This window comes from Bombina bombina, chromosome 7 (genome assembly GCF_027579735.1).
Source record: "Bombina bombina isolate aBomBom1 chromosome 7, aBomBom1.pri, whole genome shotgun sequence".
In the NCBI taxonomy this organism is placed as follows: Eukaryota; Metazoa; Chordata; class Amphibia; order Anura; family Bombinatoridae; genus Bombina; species Bombina bombina.
Window position 1 is genome coordinate 103,310,563 of NC_069505.1, and position 7,500 is coordinate 103,318,062.

Below are 7,500 nucleotides of genomic sequence, written 5' to 3' on the forward strand. Positions count from 1 at the left end.
GTAAAATTATAATTGTTGATTAATGTCACTTTAAAACTTCATCTAGTTTCGAGATCTGGTGTTTGTGAGAAACACCACCTACTGCATAACCTCAAAATACAGTATATTACTATGCTATATCTACGTTTTGTTATGCTATATTTATACAGTTAAAAGGGGGAGATGGTTCTATACTACTAACATACCCTTTTGGTTTTTGTTCTGTATATCTTTAATATATATAAAATTTAACAGGTAACATATTTTATTTTAATAGTTCCAAATCAGAAATTTAAACTGCTTTTGAAGATGAACTTAGTTTTTTTTCTTTTGCACAACCAAAAAAACATTAGTGAGACCAATAAGCAAGCGTGTAACTCATTAAACCTATACATACTAATAATCTCTCCCTAAACATAATAATTTTACCTTTACTAAATCTAGGGGTTTTGTTGTCATATTGTTCACCTTTTGCATCACTTTAAGTTCATAAATAATACAAATATCAGTTTTTATCAATGTATGTAGACAATTATTTCCCATCTGTTACAGCTGATTGAAATACGGAAAGAAGCAATATTTTTTATACAATGAATTCTTCCTCAAGAGCTGTTTTGTACCAGGAACAATAAGGTATCATATGCTCCACAGTTTGGCCACACAATAAAACATATTATAAATTTAGAATCTTTATTTATTAAATGTCTTGATGATGTTAAAGTATTTAGCCCATCTTCACATCATGAAAGCTTAATTTATTTATTTTTTAATGCAGTTTTTTTTACATTTAAATATACTCTCTGACAAATATTTATATATATATATATTAACATTAACTATTTACCATCCAATACAACATGTCTCATATCAAATGTATATTAGTAAGTGCAAAATCACTATTCTAGTCTATCAGATACCAGAAAAATGTTATATTGAAATTCCAGTTGCTTTTTTCTATAGTATTAATTTGGTTAAGCCTCCTAAATTATGTCCGTCACATAGATATTTGGGTAATTGGGTAAATATACAAAAACTATCAAAAAAATTGGACTATACGGAGACTTCCACAGAGTCACAAGATCTGTATCTACAACAAAATTCAACTGATTCAGTATTGACCATAACTGTCCAAAAGTATTTAAATGCATATTTGTTTTAGTTAATCAATAATATTATTAATGATTTCATAACACTTTATGTAATTTTAAAATTAACATTTTAAACAGTCCAAACAGTTAATTGCAAAGTCTGATAATAGTATTTTTATTCTGAAAAGCTTTTTTAATGTTTAAATTGAGATATATTTTTAGTTATTCCTTAAATCAGTAAGCATCTCTATTTAATAACATTTAAACTTTAAATGCAACCTGTTTGAAAAGTCAAGATATGCTGTGCGAAAAACAAATAAAACAGAACACAAAACACAACAACAATAAAAAAAACCAGGCCAAATGGGTTTCCAAGTGGCCAAGACAATTACGTTAAATGAATCCAAATGTTATGCAAAATGATGAGTGCAAAGTCTTTTCTCAAGAACTGGAATAACGTTGGTGAGAGTTCTTAATGCAAAGTTAAAGTACAAAAAGAAAAAGTTCTAATGTGTTAGAGCATTTTCTTATTGCACAGTGGCTTGCATATAGCTATGTGTTTAACCCATGCAAAAGGGTCAATCACACAAAGTCAGCAGCGGAGCAGCAATGCACTACTGTTAGCTAGGTGAACATATGTGGTGAGCCAATGACAAGAGACATATGTGTGTAGCCACCAATCACCAGTTGTGGGACAATAAATCAGGGTGAAGTGCTTAACTTAAAGGGATATTAAACCCTTTTTTTTCTTTTTTCTTTCGTGATTCAGATAGAGCATATCATTTTAAGCAACTTTCTAATTTACTCCTATTATCAATTTTTCTTCGTTCTCTTGGTATCTTTATTTGAAAAAGCTGGAATAAAAGCTTTGGAGCCAGCCCATTTTAGGTTCAGAACCTGGGTTGTGCTTGCTGATTGGATGGCTAAATGTAACCATCAATCAGCAAGCCCTATTCAGGGTACTGAACCAAAAATAGGCCGGCTCCAAAACTTTCATTCTGCTTTTTCAAATAAAGATACCAAGAGAATGAAGAAAAAATGATAATAGGAGTAAATTAGAAAGTTGCTTAAAATTGCATGGTCTATCTGAATCATGAAAGAAAATATTTGGGTTTACTATTCCTTTTAATCTGGTAAATGTGATGAAACCTGTTCTTTGTAAACAAAAGTGAGTCTTAAACTCCTCACGTTCTTTCAAATACACACAACTTTATTTTTATAAATTATTATTCATAGGACTTGCAACGACTATGTCGAAGATCTGTAAGAGGTGGAAATTTTAAAAAATATGTAGGAAAAGGATGCATTATATGGATGTACTGCAGATCCATGATTGGGTCTACAGCAAGGATAAATACTCTATGATGGGAATGATCTATGTGAAGGAGTGGATGATCTTTAAGAGCTTATGCCCTATAAGCGTTGTAGGGAGATGGTAAATAATCTGTCAGGTGCATGATATGTAAGAAGGAGGAGGTAAGAGAGAAATCATCTACAAGATATATTAATACATGGGTCATGCAGGCAGAAGAGATGATGAATAATGAGATTGTGAATGACTGATATTGAGTGCTGATCTATGAGATGTTTCATGAAAATGATGGGTATCCTATACATGGTAACCATTATGATGAGGTGCATAAGATAAATAGATTTGTAAGGAGTGATGACTTGGGAGGAGGTGCCAAGAGTTGGTGTATGACCTGTATTGGAGAAGGTTTGGATAATTTGTAATTGTTGTTGATATATTAGAGATTGGGTAATAATCGCTAGACTTGCATGGGGTGCAGGGAGAGTATTGATTATCTGTAACTGGTATAAATATATGTTGCGGTATACAGATGAGTTGTAAAGTGTGAGTGAGACTCTATTATGGTGGCAAGAAAAGATGATAGGGTAGGGACCTAGGAGAGTGAACAGAGATGGAGGATTGCTTATTATGTGTGTATAAAGAGGAAATTATTCATTGTTGTGTGCATCCATGACGGGAGCACATAAAGGATGGATAATCTGTAAGAACCGATGGCCTATAATTGGTGAAGGTTGAGCACAGGTGATCTTTTAGAAGTATTTTAACTATGATGGGTGCAGGAAGAAGGTGGATAATTATAATCTATGATAAGAGAAAGAAACAGGATGCATTTTAAGGGGGAATTTATATATGATGAGGGCAAAGAGGCTAGATTATCTGTAAGGGGTTATTTATCTCTGAAGAATGCTCTGAGAGTGGGGATGATCTGTAAAAGGCATTGATATATGATAACATTGATGGGGTAGGTGGATAACCAGTAAGAGGTGGGAATTTATAATGAGGAGGAAGAGATGAATCCTCTGTAAAAAGTGATTATTTAACAAGGTTGGTGTGAGCAGTGGCAGATGACCCTTAACAGATTATGGTCTATTAATAGGGCACGTAGACGGTGGATAATCTATATACATTTACGGGCTAAAACGTGACACTGAGACCTGTTGTCTGTCTGGACCACAAGTAAATGTATCTAATCATGGAATTATATATATATATATATATATATATATATATATATATATATATATATATATATATATACTGTATATATATACTGTATATATATACTTTATATATCTATATCTATATATATATATATATATATATATAGAGAGAGAGATAGATAGATAGATAGATAGATAGATAGATAACAAAATAACAAGAGTATTGCATTGAGCAGTGATACTTTTTTATTGGACTAACTATACATTTATAAGTTGACAAGCTTTCGGAAGTGTGCCTTCCTTTTTCAAATCTGAAGCAATACTGACCAATTCAATGGCATTTACAGATTATATTTCGAAACACAGAATGGCTAAAAAGGACAGAAAGTGTTACAGAGGTCTGAGTGCAGGGAGAGGAGGGGGTGTCGTAAAAATCATGAGGGGGGCTTAGGTGACAGAGACAGACAGTGTCCAGTGTAGGAGAACAGACAGGGGAAATATATCATTTTACAAAGAGCATATAATGACATAAAGTTATATATCACCATGGAATCAATATGTATAAAGTTGTGAAATTATGAATACAGGGGGAGAATAAAATAGTCAAAAAAGAAGAAAGGAAAGAAGATGAATAATAAAAAAAAAAAGGAATAATAATTATAATGGCAAAAATATTTATATAGCCTTACCTGTGTACCTATGTATAAAGAGTGTGGAATATACAATGTAATAGACTATATAAAAGTACATTACATTACTTGTATTACATTGTATATTCCACACTTTTTATACATCTATTATAGATAGATAGATAGATAGATAGATACCAGGGTGGTAGTACTGCTTATGTTGTTAATTATATTGTTATTATAATTTAGGGAATTTTTTTGGAAAGATAAAGTGATTTAACATCAATAGTATCAACTATATTTTCTAGATTATATCACAATATTAATTGTAATATTTACTGTGCTTATTTTCTGCTCACGCAAAAAAGGTGCCAATTTTCATGAATAACAAAACTTGTGTAGATTTAAAAAACAACAAAACTCAGTTTAATCAAAATAGAAGAAGCAAGATTTATTTTTCACCATACAACATAGTTGTATATTATATAATACCTTTTGATATTATGATGTATTTACAAATATAAATATTTTTTTTAATTATGTGTTTCTGTCCTATTAATTTGTTATTTAATATATTAACATCATACCTTATTAATCTGAGGATTTCATCTTGTCTAGGGGCACCTGCCCTATGCACAAATGTAGACCTAGTTTCCCCACTAGGCACTAACTGTAGTGCCAACTGTTGGTCAGCACATTAGCAGGGAATCATACCTGGAGTGCTACATTTGGTGGCACAAGCCAGGTAGCCCGTGTCATTTGTAGGTGCTGCTTGTTAGGGAAATCCCATTCTCCGTAACCTTAGCTAAGTATTTAGCTTCCTTATCTAAATTGTGCGCTTTTTCGATGGGTAGATTGAAGACCTACATAATAAGTTTTTTTTTTTTTCAATTCTAAAAAAGTGTAGTGTTTAAAATATTTAATTTTAATGTGTCAAATAATATTTTATATATTTATATATATATTATATATATTAATTTAATCTACAATAAACATATCTGATTTCAACCTATTAACATTCGGCTAGATTACAAGTTTTGCGTTATGAGCGGTGCGGTAGTAACTTGCAAGTTATTGTCACCGCTCACTTACCTACAGTGCTGGTATTACAGATTTATAAAAACCCAGCATTAGCAGGCAAAAAGTGAGAGTAGAGCAAAATTGAGCTCTATACCGCACTCCAATACCAGCGCTGCTGAAAGCTGTGGTAAGATGGTTTTACGTGCTCGTGCACGATTTCCCCATAGACATCAATGGGGAGAGCCGGCTGAAAAAAAGCCTAACACCTGCAAAAAAGCAGCGTAAAGCTCCGTAACGCAGCCCCGTTGATTCCTATGGGGAAACAAAATTTATGTTTACACCTAACACCCTAACATGAACCCCCGAGTCTAAACACCCCTAATCTTACACTTATTAACCCCTAATCGGCCGCCCCGACATTGCCAATACCTACATTATACTTATTAATCCCTAATCTGCCACCCCTGACATCGCCGACACCTACATTATACTCATTAACCCCTAATCTGCTGCCCCCAACATCGCCGACACCTACATAATGTTATTAACCCCTAATCTCCCGCCCCAAATGTCGCTGCAACCTACCTACACTTATTAACCCCTAATCTGCCGCTCCTAACGTCGCTGCCACTATACTAAATTTATTAACCCCTAAACCTAACCATAAGTATAACCCTAACCCTAACACCCCTAACTTTAATGTAATTAAAATAAATCTAAATAAAACCTACTATTAATATCTAAATAAATCCTATTTAAAACTAAATACTTACCTGTAAAATAAACCCTAAGCTAGCTACAATATAACTAATAGTTACATTGTATCTAGCTTAGGTTTTATTTTTATTTCACAGCTAAGTTTGTATTTATTTTAACTAGGTAGAATAGTTACTAAATAGTCATTAACTATTCACTAACTACCTAGCTAAAATAAATACAAATTTACCTGTAAAATAAAACCTAACCTGTCTTACACTAACACCTAACCTTACACTACAATTAAATCAATTACATAAATTAAATACATTTAACTAAATTACAAAAACAAACAAACACTAAATTACGCAAAATAAAAAAGGAAATGATCAGATATTTAAACTAATTACACCTAATCTAATAGCCCTATCAAAATAAACCCCCACCCCAAATAAAAAAAAACCCTAGCCTAAACTAAATTACCAATAGCCCTTAAATGGGCCTTTTGCGGGGCATTGCCCCAAAGAAATCAGCTCTTTTACCTGTAAAAAAAAATACAAACACCCCCACAGTAAAACCCACCACCCACACAACCAACCCCCCAAATAAAATCCTACCTAAAAAACCTAAGCTCCCCATTGCCCTGAAAAGGGCATTTGGATGGGCATTGCCCTTAAAAGGGCATTTAGCTCTTTTTCCGCCCAAAACCCTAATCTAAAAATAAAACCCACCCAATAAACCCTTAAAAAAGCCTAACACTAACCCCTGAAGATCCACTTACAGTTTTTGAAGACCCGACATCCATCAATAGGATTGCAACAGCCAATAGGATTTTTTCAACCTTAATTCCGATTGGCTGATAGAAATCGATAAGCCAATCGGAATCTAAGGGACGCCATCTTGGATGACGTCATTTAAAGGGAAACGTCATTCGGAAGAAGACGTCGATTGAAGAGAATGCTCCTCGCCGGATGTCTTGAAGATGGACCCGCTCCACGCCGGATGGATGAAAATAAAAGATGCTGTCTGGATGACGACTTCTGCCCGGTTGGATGAAGACTTCTGCTGCTTCGTTGAGGACTTCTGCCGGCTTCGTTGAGGATGGATGTCGGGTCTTTAAAAACTGTAAGTGGATCTTCGGGGGTTAGTGTTAGGCTTTTTAAGGGTTTATTGGGTGGGTTTTATTTTTAGATTAGGGTTTTGGCCGGAAAAAGAGCCAAATGCCCTTTTAAGGGCAATGCCCATCCAAATGCCCTTTTCAGGGCAATGGGGAGCTTAGGTTTTTTAGTTAGGATTTTATTTGGGGGGTTGGTTGTGTGGGTGATGGGTTTTACTGTGGTGGGGTGTTTGTATTTTTTTTACAGGTAAAAGCTGATTTCTTTGGGGCAATGCCCCGCAAAAGGCCCTTTTAAGGGCTATTTGTAGTTTAGTTTAGGCTAGGGTTTTTTTATTTTGGGGGGGGGGGCTTTTTTATTTTGATAGGGCTATTAGATTAGGTGTAATTAGTTTTAATATCTGATAATTTATTTTTTTATTTTGTGTAATTTAGTGTTTGTTTTTTTTGTAATTTAGTTAATTTTATTTAATTTATTTAATTTATTTAATTGTAGTGTAAG

The 7,500-nt window shown here is 33.5% G+C and overlaps 1 long non-coding RNA gene across 1 annotated transcript in view; it reads left to right on the forward strand.

Annotated features, from left to right (window-relative positions):
• Window positions 1-7,500, forward strand: part of LOC128665941 (uncharacterized) — a 200,250-nt gene that overhangs the window by 34,774 nt on the left and 157,976 nt on the right. The window contains exon 4 of the long non-coding RNA XR_008403199.1: window positions 532-612. This is a non-coding gene — a long non-coding RNA (uncharacterized LOC128665941). The remainder of the gene's footprint in view (window positions 1-531; window positions 613-7,500) is intronic.